At 47.2% G+C, this 16,742-nt stretch overlaps 1 pseudogene; it reads right to left on the bottom strand.

The window, feature by feature from the left end:
* Positions 1-10,264: 10,264 nt before the first annotated feature.
* LOC123190310 (myb family transcription factor PHL11-like) lies at positions 10,265-12,758 on the bottom strand (annotated as a pseudogene).
* Positions 12,759-16,742: the final 3,984 nt, after the last annotated feature.

The raw sequence follows: 16,742 nt of genomic DNA, 5'->3' as shown, positions 1-16,742 counted from the left end.
TAAAGGCTGGTGCGGCTGCCCACTTGGAGCCGCGGGGTTCTGTAATATAGAACCATTCATGTTGCCATATTTTGACAGTGTCTACAAAGACTCCCTTTGGCCAATTGACTTTGGGGAGCTTGCTCACCATGGCGCCACCACAGTCCGCATGTTTCCCATTGACCACCTTCGGTTTCACATTAAAAATCTTGAGCCATAAGCCGAAGTGTGGAGGGACACGGAGGAAGGCTTCACACACGACGATAAACGCCAAGATGTGAAGGAATGAATTTGGGGCCAGATCATGAAAATCCAGCTCGTAGTAGAACATGAGACACCTTACAAAGGGATGAAGGGCGAATCCGAGTCCACGGAGGAAGTGGGGGATAAACACCACCCTCTCACCGGGCCCCAGAGTGGGGATGACCTGCGCCGGGTCAGGAAGCATGTGCTTGATTTCCACGGTAAAATATCGCGCTTCCCGCAGCTCATTGATGTTCTCCTCCGTGACGGAGGAGGGCACCCACTTGCCTTGAGAACCGGCCATGGTTGGAGGAGTTGTTGGGAAGGGAAGAGCTTGGAGTTTGGGCGCTGGAGCTTAGGAACGAAGAGGCAAAGAGAATGAGGTGTGGGGTGGAACAGATGGGTTCTATCCACTTATATGGACTACGAATATCAAGCGTCCCCTCCCTCGAGCATTAAAACTCGCCTGTTCCCAAGTGGTCACGCGAACCGCACGGTTAGGTTACCAAAACTCGTATTGATGAGAATCCCGTAATAAGGGGGCGCGATCTCTGTTTTGACAAGAAGTGTCACCGGAGGTTGCGTATTGAAGCACCAAACGGGAGGCTGAAAAACGGTTCGAAGTAATAAAGCAGCTGGATGTAATGTCTCGTCCGTGGAATCATCATAAGACAGAATTTATCTATATTTTACCTTTATGTTTAAGGATGGTGACTATTGTACATAGCCGAATATAGTACTGATGGTCAACTGCTTTGAAGTGTTCGGAGGAGGAACCCGCCTTGCAATGCCGAAGACAATCCGCGCGCCGGACACATCGTCATTGAAGACTGGTTCACGAGCTACTGAGGGAGTCCAGGATTATGGGATCCTCGGGCGTCCAGGATACGTGACATGGGCCGGACAGATGGGTCGTGAAGATACAAGACGAAAGACTTTCCCCGTGTCTGGATGGGACTCTCCTTGGCATGGAAGGCAAGCTTAGCGTGCGGATATGAAGATTTCTTTTTCTGTAAAACCGACTCTGTACAAACCCTAGTCCCCTCTGGTGTCTATATAAACCGGGGGGTCTAGTCCATAGAGATAGTCATAATCAGACAGTCTAGACAATTAGGGTTTAGCCATTACAATCTCGTGGTAGATCAACTCTTGTAACCCCTATACTCATCAAAGTCAATCAAGCAGGACGTAAGGTATTGCCTCCATCAAGAGGGCCCCAAACCTGGGTAAAACATCGTGTCCCATGTCCCCTTTTACCATCAATCCTTAGACGCACAGTTCGGGACCCCCTACCCGAGATCTTCCGGTTTTGACATCGACATCTAGTTCCTCTACACCGAGGTAAAAATTTAATTGATTGCAAATGGGTGTTTAGAATAAAGAAAAAGTCAGATGGCACGATAGATCATTACAAGGCTAGACTTGTTGCAAAAGGCTTCAAGCAGAGGTATGGCATAGATCATGAGGACATATTTAGCCCTGTTGTTAAAGCTGCAACTATCTGTCTTGTTTTATCCATTGTTGTGTCTAGAGGGTGGAGCCTCAGACAGCTAGATGTGCAGAATGTGTTTCTTCACAGTGTTCTGGAAGAGGAAGTGTACATGAGACAACCTCCTGCTTTTGAAGATAAGAACAAACCCTCATATGTGTGCAAGCTTGACAAGTCACTTTATGGACTGAAGCAAGGCATGGTACACACAGCTGAGTGCAAAACTTCAAGCACTTGGCTTTGTTCCTTCAAAATCTGATACATCTCTGTTTATTTATAATAAGTCAAACATATCTATATTTGTTCTTATATATGTTGATATAATTGTTACAAGTTCATCCAGTACGGCAGTGACAACTTTGCTAAAGGACTTGAACGCAGTCTTTGCTCTCAAGGATTTGGGAGACTTGCACTTCTTTCTTGGTATTGAGGTCAAGAGAAAGAGGGAAGGTGGTCTTCATCTTTCTCAAGAGAAGTATGCAACTGATCAGGGTTGTAAACCGTCATCAACACCACTGTCCAATACAGAAAAACTATCTCTTGAAGAAGGTGAACCATTGACCCAAGATGATGGCACTAGGTACAGGAGTCTGGTAGGTGCACTTCAGTATTTAACTCTCACAAGGCCCGGTATTTCCTTTGTTGTAAACAAAGTTTGTTAATTCCTTCATGCACCTACCACTGCACATTGGACTGCTACAAAACGCATATTGAGATATGTGAAGAATACTTTGAGCATTGGTCTGACATTTAACAAGTCACCATCCACCTTTGTTAGTGCTTTCTCTGATTCTGATTGGGCAGGATGCCTAGATGATAGACGATCAACAAGTGGTTTTGTTATTTTCTTTGGGCCTAATCTAATCTCATGGTGTGCAAGAAAACATGCCATAGTTTCAAGATCAAGTATTGAGGCAGAATAAAAGGCTTTAGCAAATGCAACTTCAGAAATCATTTGGCTCAAATCCATGCTCAGAGAACTTGGAATATGTCACACACAAACTCCTTGCCTCTAGTATGATAATCTTGGTGCCACATTTTTGTCTGCTAACCCTGTTTTTCATGCAAGGACAAAACATATTGAAATTGATTTTTATTTTGTTCGAGAAAGAGTTGCCAACAAAGAATTGGAAATTCGCTTTATACACTCAAAGGGTCAGGTTGCTGAGGGTTTCACAAAGGCTTTGCCTACAAGACAGTTTGAGGAGTTCAAGCGTAATCTTAACTTAGCTAAGTTATGATTAAGGGAAGGTGTTAAACATGTAACATGTCACGTCTTGAGGCTGCCCTGTGCACCAAGGAGCTGTAACAGGAGTAGGACTGTCTTGTTGGTCTTGGTCTTTCTTATCTCTTGATATCCCTCCCGTAAAATCTCTTTGGTTGTAACCTATGAGAGATGGGTCTCTCCCCGTCAATATATACACCACGCGGCCCTCTGTATGAGGGTAGAGACGCTTACACAAATTGACACCAGCGACCGCCGCAGGGCGCAGATTCGCCTGTGCCGCCTGCACGTCTGCCACCGAGAACCCACACCCTGACCCGAAGGTGGCTACACTAGAACCTGAACACCCCGATCTCCGAAACCCTAAACTGAAGTTGCTAAGTTCTGAATCCCTACACTGTTGTTGACTGTTCATGTGTGCCTGAACTCATAACTTTCAATCAGATACTGGAATGCGAGGATGTGAAAATGAAGCCTCCACCTCTGCTTGTAAAATCTTGGATGTTAATTTTCCTGCTTGTCAATTCTAATTAACTGTTTGTTTGTACTCGACATTTTCTAGAGCAACATCTTATACTACTGCACTGCTTATTCAAGAATAACTTTTTGAGAACAGCAAATATGGAGCATGTTTCTCTATTTTGTGTGCAATGTTAAACAGTCAGACACCCAAGACTGATCCTCCTCTGTTTTCTCATGTGTCAGATAGTTATCCTAATGTGGGCCGGTAACAATGTCACGAGGCTGTTCCGAGTTCCTTGTAGCTGCTTTAGCACCGGTGGTGATCGACAGAGGGTTGAAGGGTATTCAGGAGAAACTTTATCTTCCGAGCCAGATATACGCTTTTCTACTTGTGGTTGGATTTGTGGCTGTGGTATGCTTCACATTCATTGCTAGTTTCCTGGTCGTCTCAAAATGTGGAAAGTGAAAATTCAAGAGTAAACCCCAAGATGGTAAAGTGAATAATGCATCCTTTTGCATATGTTTGCTTTAACCATGAGTTATCTGAATACTGAATCCAAATGGGTCAGTTTAGATGTCTAACAAATCTTATGTTCCTTGTCCTCTTCCAAGGACACTAGTGTCAGGTGGTTAATTCTGCTTACCCTACCAGATAAAAGCAAAAAGTGGAACATCTTATGCGCCTCTGTGCACATCAAATTATGCAATGTGTGGTAAATAAAGGACAATTTAAAAATACATATATCTTGATATCTGATTGTTACATGCTTCATCATTTCCCATGTGCACTCTACATAACATATGCATATCAGGGCCGGCCCTGAGGGGGTGGCAGGGGGCGGCCGCCCCCTGAAATCTAGGCCCCCCTCCAGGGTTCGCAAGGAGCCCATGGCCCAGACCATAAGGAGGCATCGACCTAGACGCACGGAGAAATCACTGTTTTCCTTCTTCCCATCGCGAGTCCGCTGCTTCGCGATGATCCTATTCCCCCGAGGGCCCCGATCACGAGTCGCGATGCTGATGTAGATCTCTCTCCGCCATGCGGCAGGCTGGTCTTCCTCTAGGTCCCTGGTCCCATTGTGTTATCCCACGTGCAAGACGAAACCACCCCACTTATAAGGTCATTCCTAACCTCCTCTTTCTAGTTGGTCATGTTCATATGGTGCAACAGCAGTCAGATCTTAGAAAGTCTCGCATATGATGCAATACAAAAATTTAATTTCGTGTGCCCGTTGCTCTATATCTTACTTCAATCTAGACTTTGTCGACACAACACCAATCGCCTTATCTATTGAAAAAGTTGTCTGCTATGTGTTTGATTGTCGTTCTTTGCATTCTCTCTCCAAATCATCATAACTGCAAATTTAACATAAAAATTGGAAGAAGGTCTCAGCTATACACACATAACTTCTATCCAAACATGGTTATATAATAAAGCCACTCAGACTCCCGTAGCCGTCGGGTAGGTAAATGATCTTTTATTGTTGCAAATGAAGCTTTTAACCTTTAAACCTTTCGTCTTGATGTTTGCCCTCTATCAGGTATTCGATTTGTCTAATTAAGTAAAGGAATACACTGTGCGAAAGGCATGAAGCGTCGTCCCCTGATCGGGGTCGCGCCTGCGTGTTATATAGTCAGGGGCTTATCCCTGGATATGCATACAAGTAGTTTGGAGAGATTACATCTTGAGGAGCAAGAAAGAGATAAGAGATAGAGATAAGTACATGCGGTTTAGGGAGAATCTAAACTATCTCCTAACTACCTCCTGCCGAAGCTACGTGACACAAGTCATCGTGACTGACATGATGATGTTTAACACCCTCCCTTAATCACAACTTGGTCAAGTTGAGATTATGTTTGAACTCTTCAAAGCTTCGTGTAGGTAAAGCCTTGGTAAACCCATCTGCAAGCTGATCTCTGGAATGAACAAACCGGATTTCCAATTGTTTGTTAGCAACACGTTCTCTGACAAAATGGAAATCAATTTCAATATGTTTTGTTCTGGCATGGAAAACTGGATTTGCAGAGAGATATGTAGCACCAAGATTATCACACCACAAGCACGGTGCTGGGATTCGTCTTATGCCAAGCTCTCTGAGTAAAGACTGAACCCATATAATTTCTGTTGTTGCATTTGCTAAGGCTTTATACTCTGCTTCTGTACTTGACCTGGATACTGTAGCTTGTTTCTTGGCACACCAAGATATAAGATTTGGTCCAAAGAAGATTGCAAATCCACCTGTAGACCGTCTATCATCCAGACATCCTGCCCAGTCAGAGTCAGAAAAAGCACTAACCAGAGTTGATGGAGACTTGCTGAAAGTAAGACCAGTGTTCAGAGTATTTTTGATATATCTGACTATGCGTTTGGCTGCAGTCCAATGAACTGTTGTAGGAGCATGAAGAAACTGGCATACTTTATTAACAGCAAATGAAATATCTGGCCTTGTAAGCGTCAAATATTGAAGTGCACCTACCAGACTTCTGTAGTTTGTGCTGTCCTCTTGATTCAAGGGATCTCCTTCTATAAGTGACAATTTTCTGAACTAGATAAAGGAGTGGGTGATGGTTTACAACCCTTGCAACCCTACTCGTTTGACTAGGTCAGTAGCATACTTTTCTTGAGAGAGATGAAGATCATTACCATGTTTCTTGACTTCAATCCCTAAGAAAAAATGCAAGTCTCCAAGATCCTTCAAAGCAAACTCAGCACTCAAATCCTTTAATAGTCCTGCCACTGCCTCATCAGATGAGCTTGTAACAATTATATCATCCACATAAATAAGTACAAATATAGATGTATTTGACCTATTGTATATAAACAGGAAGTGTCAGACTTAGAAGGAATGAAACCAAGAGCTTGCAGTTTATGACTGAGCCTGGAATACCATGCTCTAGGAGCTTGCTTCAACCCATAAATGGCCTTATCAAGCCTGCAGACATGAGAGGGAAATTTTCTGTTTTCAAACCCAGGAGGCTGTTTCATGTAAACCTCTTCTTCCAGAACACCATGGAGGAACGCGTTCTGTACGTCTAGTTGCCTGAGACTCCATCCTCTTGAAACAGCAATAGACAAAACAAGACGAATGGTAGCAATTTTCACAACTGGACTAAAGGTATCTTCATAATCTATGCCATACCTTTGTTTAAATCCTTTTGCAACCAGTCTAGCTTTATAGCGATCTATTGTTCCATCAGATTTTCTCTTGATTCTGAATACCCATTTGCAATCTATCAAATTTTACCTTGCTTTGGGGGAACCAGATGCCATGTTTTGTTTTTCTGAAGGGCCATGTATTCTTCTTCCATAGCCCTTTTCCACTTCAAATCACCAAATGCTTCTTGCAAAGAAGTCGGTTCACCTGTGGTACATGCCATGCCAAACTTGGTAATATGCTTGTAATTGACAGGTTTAATTACCCCTTTTTGAAGACGTGTACGTGTTTGTGCAGCAGGTACAGCCGCTGGATCCACAGAAGATCCATCAGCCGCCTCGGATCCTACACCAGATCTGTCCACACGAGATAATGGAGCGTCGGGATCTTCTGCGGCTGCAGCTGATGAAGGGGACACGTGACCCGGTGCAGAAGATCCGGACCCGGCCCCTGCCAGCGCCTCGTCAGGGGGCGATGATGACACCGGCCGACAAGGATCTGCGCTGGATCCCGAGCCGATGCAGGAATCAGGCCGACCGGTGGAACGGCGCGCATAGCAGCTGTCCACTCCCGTGGGCCACCGGCTCAGGGGCGGCCCAGTGGCCGGTGCTGGTTGGCGCGGCCCGGTGTCCGCTGCGTGACGAACGGGAGAAGCCCGCGTGGCGGATGCGGGACCGCTGTTGTTGGCGTGGCTATTGCCTGGTGCGCCCGCACGTTCGCTGTTGCCTGCCGGTGCTGAACCCGAGGCATAGGTTTCCTGCGGCGGCACGGATCCCGCAGAGAATTGCGCAGCAGGCTGCGGCGGTGACGATCCTGAGGGGGATGTGCTCCCTGGTGCTGGACACATGAAATACTGGCTGTTTAGGGTGATTTCTTCACCATTTTGCACAATTTCTTCGCCTTTTTTTGTCCCGTTTCATCACAAAACTCAGCCAGACTGGTGTTATGAGGGTTAGTCAATATTGTATCATCACAATTATTTCCCCGTGGGTCTGCGCCGGTTAGGTGAGATGGGAGAAGAAGAATTTCTTGATGTAGAAGGGCGCCGGCATTAGGATGTAGATCAGAAAATGGGAATTTTGTTTCATCAAAGACTACATCACGAGAAATATATACTCGGCCAGTAGAGACATCAAGCCATTTGACACCTTTGTGTAGAGCACTATACCCTATGAAGACACATTGTTTTGACCGAAACATGAGCTTACGCTTGTTGTATGGGCGCAGATTTGGCCAACAGGCACACCCAAACACGCGAAGAGTGGTGTAGTCGGGTTTAGTATGAAGGAGACGTTCCATAGGCGTTTCATTATTAATGACACGACTAGGTAACATGTTTATGATGTGCACGGCTGTGAGGAAAGCCTCATCCCAGAATTTCAAGGGCATGGATGCGCCGGCTAAAAGAGAGAGACCAACCTCTACGATATGACGGTGTTTGCGTTCAGCAGACCCGTTCTGTTGGTGAGCATGTGGGCATGACACGTGGTGAGAAATACCAAGTTTTTGGAAGAAGGAATTCAATTTTTCGTATTCCCCTCCCCAATCGGATTGGACAGCAATGATCTTGCTATCGAATTTTCGTTCAACGAGTGCTTGGAAATTTTGAAAGACTGGAAAAACATCGGATCGTTTTTAAGTAGATAGATCCAAGAGAATTTACTATAGTCATCGATAAAACTTACGTAGTAAGTGTGTCTACCCACAAAAGAAGGGGCCGGACCCCAAACATCAGAGAAAATAAGTTGCAATGGTTTAGTAGAAACACTCATAGAGATAGGATATGGCAACTGATGACTTTTAGCTCTTTGGCAAGAATCACAAACTGTTTCAACATTACGCTCTCCAACATATGGGAGCTTATTTTTCCTAAGCACTCGTTCTACTAAAGAAAAAGATGCATGCCCTAGACGATCATGCCACCGGATTGAAGATAACTTGGTGACAACACATGCTGTTTTATTGGATCTCCTAAGCTCGGGAATCAACGGATATAGCCCTCGAACGCATCTACCTCGATAGAGGATTTTCTTCGAAACCTGATCTCGAATCAAGAATAAATAGGGGTGAAACTCAAGAAAGACATGGTTATCAATGGCGATGCGATGAACTGAAAGGAGATTCATGGAAGCTCTAGGAACATGCAATATTTTTCTAAGATGGATTTTTCGGTGAGGGGTTTTAATAATTGAGTGACCAACATGAGTAATTCTCATACCTTCTCCATTGGCGGCGTGGACTTGCTCCGGGCCGCGGTATTTCTCCCTCATGGTGACCTTCTCTAACTCGCCGGTGATGTGGTTTGTAGCACCACTGTCAACATACCAGTTGGTGTCGACCCCATACGAGGCCTCTGCCCCGCCAGCAACTTTCTCATCTTGGGAGGAGTCTTCATCCTCTTCGAAGCGATACCAGCAATCCTTTGCTGAGTGCCCCGGTTTTCCACAGATTTGACACCGAATAGTGTCAGGGCGTGACCTAGGGAAGTTGCGACGGCCCTTGGAGTTGGTGTAGGAGGGTCGTGCACTGCCGTTGTTGTTGCCAGGGCCGTGGGGGTTGCTGTTGAAGTTGCCACCGCCGCCGCCGTTGCTGGTTTTGCCCTTCCGCGGTGGGCCGCGGTAGCGTGATCCGCCGCTGCCGCCGCCACCATGGCCGCGAGTGGCAGCATTGGCCGACGACTTGAAGCCGCCGTTCCCCTGAAAGAGCGCAACACGTTGGTCGAAGTTGCTCATCTGGGAGAAGAGCTCGTCGATGGTGACCGGCTGTGTGCGCGCGTCGAGGGCGGAGACGAGGGGCTGGTACTCCATGTCGAGGCCGGCGAGGATGTAGGAGACTAGATCGCCGTCTTGAAGAGGCTTGCCCGCAGCGGCAAGTTCGTCCGAGAGCGACCGCATATATGCGAAGTACGTCGCCACGGACTGCGTTCCCTTCTGAGCGTGAGAGAGCGCGATGCGGATGTTGTTCACCCTAGACAAGCGACTGCGAGGAAAACATCCCTGCTAGTGCTGCCCAGAGCTCATGTGCATGATCGATGGATGTGACCTGCACTAGTACTTCTTTTGTCAGATTGTTCAACAGATAGCCCAATACCTGTTGATCTTCTCGGATCCAAACCGAGTGGAGGGGATTGGGAATCGTTTCTTCTTTCCCATCCTTGTACTTGGTGACGACGTGCTTGGCCGGCTCCGGTGTGGTTCCATCCACGTATCCGAAGAAGCCGGCTCCTCTGATCTGCGGGGTTATCTGGGTGCGCCAGAGAACATAGTTGGTGCGGGGTAGCTTCTCGGTAACTTGACCGGAGAGGTTGGAGTTGGCCGCAGAAGAGGAGGACATGGCGGCGAGCTTTGGTGGTAGGAAAAAAACCTTAGCGAACTAGACGTGATGAAGAAAAGGGGCTCTATATACCATGTGCGAAAGGCGTGAAGCGTCGTCCCCTGATCGGGGTCGCGCCTGCGTGTTATATAGTCAGGGGCTTATCCCTGGATATGCATACAAGTAGTTTGGAGAGATTACATCTTGAGGAGCAAGAAAGAGATAAGAGATAGAGATAAGTACATGCGGTTTAGGGAGAATCTAAACTATCTCCTAACTACCTCCTGCCGAAGCTACGTGACACAAGTCATCGTGACTGACATGATGATGTTTAACATACACTATTTACAATTTTGTTTTATTTTGGAACAATAGACAATAATAAGTTAGATAAAGGAATGAATCTAAAAAGAAATGATATTATTATTTTTATCTTTATAGTAGGGGCCCTGGGTTGTAATTTCGCCCTGGGCCCCCGAAATATCAGGAACGGCCCTGATGCATATACTACCAGGCTTCAAGCGTTCATGAATTTCTTCAGCAAATTTAACATTATCACAGAGGAATTCAAACTTGTTACCAAGCATTCTAAGCACTGCCACGGGGAAACAAATTCTAATAGCAAACAGTGAAACTCCCCAAAACTGTCAGCATGCTGAAACACATCTCTATTTCCTCTCCTGGTTAATCTTCAGATTTAACTCACCCTTGCATTCCTCTCGAAGACAGGTCATATCCTCCTTTTATATTCAAGTCTAAGAGGAGCAGGTCCTCAGTTTTTGGGGTGCATTTGACACTCTTAGCCTCCTGACTTCGTACACGGTAGAGCTGAAAATCCAAATTATTATCATGAAGATTGTCATCAGACATATGTTTCACCAACTGTTCACTGCTTTCTTCATACACCTGTGTTCCATTCTCCGACAAGCCCGGAAGAGCCAGGTTAAAGTCCGTCAGCTGTGATCCGGTATTTTCTAGGCCAGCAGATCCATTTGCATCAAAGGAAATGTTTTCCTGAGCCTTCTCTAGTATTTCCTTTAAATACCTCCCTTGGGCCTCTATTCGCATCTGCAGCTTCTTCTGCACCTGATCGTAGATATATATATATATATATAAGCATTTTTAACCTACATGATACAGAGTTTAGGAGTATAAGCAGTGATGCAGAGCTTGTCTAACCTCAAGCTGTTCACACAGTTCTCTTTGGACCTGAATTTGATACCTGAGGGTATCCTCAAGCGGCATTTCTCTGGTTCACATAAGAAATGTTTTCGAAATGGTTAGTCAAATCATCATACAATCCCAACTGAAGAAAAAGACACATAGAAGACGCTTGACAGTAAGTAATCAGTAGGAATAGGATTTCAACTTAGTGCCTCTGTATAAGAAACTTTGCATATAGACTTTTGGAATGGCAAGATTATTATTTTTACAGCCAAGAAAAGCTAGTACTTGCTATTAACTTGTGTAACTACTGATCAGATCTCACTTTTCAGTTATACTTACTAGACTATCTGGTCCCAATTTCTGGTGTGAGTTTGTTCTATCCATACTTTCACAGTCCCATGCAGTGATGCAGGCAAAAACAATAATGCTCCATTTCCAGACTCCTGATGATCTCTGAGAAGTTAAGCTCTAGCACATGATGTCTTTTAGTTGACTAAACAGAATGCAGCGGGGTGGCGCGCATCTTCGAGATAAGCTCATAAAATACTGTTACTCGCTATTGACTAGTACGTATATTTTTAATCTCTCCCAGTAGACAAAAGAAAAAACAGGTATTTTGCTCTCAGATATGTTCAGAGGGAGAGGAGAAATGTCTAGCCAGTTACCTTGCGGTGTCGCGTCCAGCAAGAGGCGCGCCGATTTGGAAGCTGATGTCTTGCGAGGTAAACTCTGGTAAAAGCAAAGATGGCAAGCTTGGAGTTTAGAAGGGGAAACGTTGGCTTGACTGCATTTTGGCGTTGGCTGTAGCAGTTGCAAGGTACTATATGTGTGTACCTCCATTGTTGGCTAGTTCCAGGTCTGTGGATTTCTTGGTGTGCTTTCCCAGCCTGTATTTCTGATAAGATAAAACAAACAGCGCTGTGTTAATTCGTGAGTGGTACTGTACTACACTGGACTGGACTGCAAAAGGGAAGAGAAGACAAGAGATATGAGCGAAGAGCAGGAGTGGAGCAGAGTTGTTGAACAACAAACCTGAAGGTGGCTTTTCAGGTGGTACAGAGTGAGGCCCTTCATGGCCATCAGCCTCAGCACTGCCTTGGGCGTCGCCTCTGTTGGCAGGCAACAATAATAATCAGTATAGTTAAGCTGATGCTCAAAGAAGCTAAAGTGATAGTGAGCTGATGAATCAGGCACATGATCGCCGGCGTTGCACTGTGGCGTGACGACTGACGAGCAGGGGGAAGGAGGAGCAAACGAAGAAGACTACTCACTGTCGGGGCCGCCGAGCCTGGCGACGGCGTGCACGAAGCGGTCGTGGAGGTCCGGCGTCCACCGCAGCCGCTGCTTGGGGTCCCGCGACGACAGCGCCGCCGCCCCAGCCCCAGCACCAGCACCAGCACCAGCACCAGCACCACCGCCGCCGCCGTAGCTCATCCCCTCCATCCCTTCAAACATCTTGACCCGATCGGCCGTTCCCCTGTGCTCGCAAGATCAAGCAAGGTGAGCTCCTCCTTACCAGCATATAACGCAATCTTGCTGACTGAGGTGGTGGTGCTGGGAGAAAAGCTACGTTGTGCAAGTGTGAAGCCTACGCGAGGACAAGGAGACGGGAGGGGGAGAGATGTTCGATCCGGAGCGCAAGACGACGAGAGGGGGTAGCGGAGATGGTGGCGCGGGGAGGGGGTGCAAGGCATCATGTCATGTGTCTGTGCGCGGAACGGAATCTGCTCGGCCCGGCTGTGGCTGGTGGGTGCAGCGCACGCAGACGCCACAAGAAACAAGACGACAAGCCGGTCGACGACGCCGGGCATCTCGGCGACGGCGACACGCCACGCCCAACCAACTGTGACGGTCGATCCAGCACGACGCCGCCGACGGTAACCAACTGTGGCTGCGTACGTCCTACGTACGTAGTGTGTGACGCTGCACACATGCCTCGTAGTCGTAGGTAGCACATCCCATAGCATCTGTCACCGCTCACCACTCATGGCATCTCCGACGTTGATCCCTGGATAGGACACCGTGTCCGTCCGCGGACCGGTGAGAATCAGTCCGGAAAAAGTGATGCTCGAGCCGACTATCTAACCATATATGCACACATTTCAAAATAAAATTGAATACATCGGACAGATCTTATCAAACACGACAGATTTCAGCATAGTTTGAAGATAATTTACATAAAATGGACCATATTTCAACCGATCAACTGAAAACTAAAAGAGACTAACTTGTAGCGGACGACGACCTCGTACACGTAGCCGCCTTGGCCGGCTGCACCGCCTTCGCCGTCTATGCCATCGTCGTCATCATTCCAACGGCCGTAGGGCGCGAGGCCACAACCGCCTTGCCCGGCCGCCGCCAGGCACTCATGGAGGAGCCATTCCGCTTTCTCCTGTGCCGTGTGGACGACCGCCGCGACCAATGCAAACCTAGGTCGCGGTGCCCTAGCGGCGGCCTTGGCCCTGACGGCATTGGTGGGCGTGTCGCTTGGCGACCATTCCTCGCCAATGAGCTCCTTGTCGAGACGACGGGGACGAAGGTCGGACCTCTCCGCGATGGTGACGGACTGGTCGAGAGCCCAGGTCGCGGTGCCCTGACGGCGGCATTAGCGAAGGTGTCGCTTGGCTACCATTCCTCGCCAACGAGCTTCCCATCGAGGCGACGACAACGGAGGTCAGCCCTCTCCGCGGTGGTGACGGACTGGTCAAGAACCCAGGCTACTGTCAGGTCGGGGTCGTCACGGACCCAGGCTAGCGCCTTGTCCGACTTGACGAACGCGAAGTGGCGGCCGCTCCTGCCTTGCCGCCCTATCCTCGGCCGGCATGAATGCGGCGCAGGGAGCGACGCATCCGTTCGAGAGAAAGCGCGAAAGAGGCGGGAGAGGATTTTAGGTGGGTCCGAGGTGTCGGACACGTGCATGGCAGCGGCGAAGATGTCCGCACCCCCCCCTCCCCCTTCCCGATTTGCGAAAAAACGAACGTCTAGACCAGCCAGTGCACGGATGCGGAACCGTGTTAGATGGCAAAACACGTCTGAATCGCACAATCCAAACGGATAACATGGGTTTGAGGGTGAGCATCGAAGATGCCCCTCGCCACTCGTCGTAGTGTGGCCTATTGACCTGACGGACGCATACTCGAGATTCGTTGGCAAAGGATATTACGCTAGGCCAGCGACCTGCCGCGGCCAAAATGGGAAAGCTACGTGAAAAGCGAATCTCGCGGCTTATCCTTTGCTATCAGATTCGCGTCGATCGATGCCAACCGAACAGGCGGTGCTCCGGGGTGGCTCCGAAATTCATCGAGAGAAGGCGACAGCCACTACGCATGCACGATCGATGCAACGCAACGCAATGCCGACCTGGATCGGCAGGCCAACGGATCGATTTCCTTTCTGCGCGCGCCTTTGCGTTTTGTTCCTGGACGGAGAACCTTCACCGACGGAACATCTGAGACAGTCGCCCTCGCCCTCGTCCTCGTCCTCGGTTAATCAGTGCATCTGGAGAACCGACACTGCAGCTTCGTATCAGCGTACAGTGGGAGTGGTGGCAAAAAGAAGAGGACGATTCTTTTGGTCAGGAATAGCATGATTCCTCCGTTCAAAAAAGAAAAAAAAAAACATGACTCCGAGCGGCGCGTCGGGCCGGGCCGTGGCTGCGGGGGCACGCAAGCGCCAGCTTCCTTCCGTCTGCGCATGAGCGTGTCGACGTGCGCGGGGAATATTCCGTGGTCCACGTGGAAGCCCGTGACGGGACCCGACCCCAGCCGCGGAGCGAGTGAGACGGCGGCGACATGTCGCTGGAATATTCGCGCCAGCGCGGCTCGTTTGACTCGCAGCCCGCAACCGGCTGCCCGAGGCGACGGGCCCGCTCCACTCCAATAAACGTCGAAATCAGTTTAAAAAAAGAGAGAAATGATAAGGGAAAGTCTGAAATAAACCTTGAATTCACGCTCCCAATCTAAACCAAACCTTGAACTTAAAATCGCTTAAATTGGCACCCTATACTTTCTAATCCCAGTCTATTCGGGTTGATTTCTAGAGTACTAAATACTTATCTGTCACTATTCGTGAAAAAAAATACTTATTTGTCGCGGCGGGAAAAAGCCAATCCTGATGGAAATCACACACTTATCTCACTGACTGCATGGGCTTAGACATCATCCATTCATCTCCATGACCTCGCCACGCAGGAGCGACCGGTGTGCAGAGGTTATCAGCTTCGTTGTCGTGGACGCCCCCAACCCGCGCTACCGGTGGTGAACCCGTTGTGCACGTGCCGCAAAGTGAAGATGCCACGTAGGAGGTTTCTATCGACCACCTGCCATCTTTTTTCCGCGGATGACCACCTGCCATCTTGACGCGATGGATGAAATCCAAGTGCATGCCAGGTATTGGTAGTTGCATGTGATGAGTTATGTCATTTGATTCTATTGGCGACCTACGCTGAGACATGGTACGAGCTTAACTAGTACCGCTACCAAAAAAACAGGGAATCAAGGGAGTCGGTGACCATGACACCGGACGAACTAGAGGAGGAGCTCAGGAAGGAGCATGCGCGGGGAAAGACAAGATGAGCACAACGTCAACGACCACGACAAAGGGAGAGGCTTGGATCTGTTACACGAGAGCAAGTGTGTGTGTGTGTGTCTGTGTGTGTGTGAGAGAGAGAGAGGGTGTGTGAAGGAGGAAGACAAGTATGACACATGGGCCTATATAGTCATTGAGAGCAGTGTGGGACCCTGCCTGAGATCATCTTTTCCGCGGTGCACCAAAGGAGCACTTAGCATAAATCAATTGGGATAGACCGGGATTAGAGAGCACGAGATGTCAATTCCAGGGATTTTGAGGTCAAAGTTTGATTTAGATTGAGGGTATAAATTGAAGGTTTATTCCAGGGCTTTCTCAAGTGATAAACGAGCACTGTAGAACTATAATGTTAGCAAGCGCTAAGGAAATACCCCGAGGGCCTCATTGATTCAAATGACTTTTATCAGATTTTTACGGGAGTATAACTATTAGAGTAAAAATTTTACATTGGCCGTTTGATATTTAGATTGGACTAACAAAAGAGCTCGTGCATTGCAAACCGTAACCTACATATTCTTGTGGTTCAACCTCGATTGTGTCTAACACACACCTTCATAGCATAAGTCACGCATGTTTCAGAGCACACGATAGTGAATTTGAACAGTCTTACTCTAACTATCATGATGTGAAAATAGTATGACATTAAGAGTGGTAAGAGAAAGGAGCTTGATCTATCGAGAAGCAATGAGGGATGAAAGACGTATATAGGTTCAGGCCCCTCGACGCTGAAGGTAACAACCCTAGTCATGTCTCTCTAAGAGGTGTTGCATATTAAAATACAAACTTTTTGAACAATGAGAGAACATTTTTTGTAATTTACATTCATTTTTTGAAAGTTTTGAACAAAAAATTGAAATTTTTAAACATCTTTTTAGTATACATGAACATTTTTTAATATACGATGAGCATTTTTAAATGCAAACTGAACATTTTTTAATATATGGTGAATCTAACATTTTTAATATACTTTGAATTTTTAAATAAATATTGAACATTTTTTAAATAAACGATGAACATTTTATAATACATGACAAACATTTTTAAAATACATATTGGACATTTTTATAATAATGAATGAACTTGTTTGAAATTCTGATTTTTTTTTTAAACACTAATCATTTTA

This window comes from Triticum aestivum, chromosome 2A (genome assembly GCF_018294505.1).
Source record: "Triticum aestivum cultivar Chinese Spring chromosome 2A, IWGSC CS RefSeq v2.1, whole genome shotgun sequence".
In the NCBI taxonomy this organism is placed as follows: Eukaryota; Viridiplantae; Streptophyta; class Magnoliopsida; order Poales; family Poaceae; genus Triticum; species Triticum aestivum.
The sequence above is the reverse complement of the archived record's forward strand: the minus strand, read 5'-3'. Positions and strand labels throughout refer to the sequence as shown.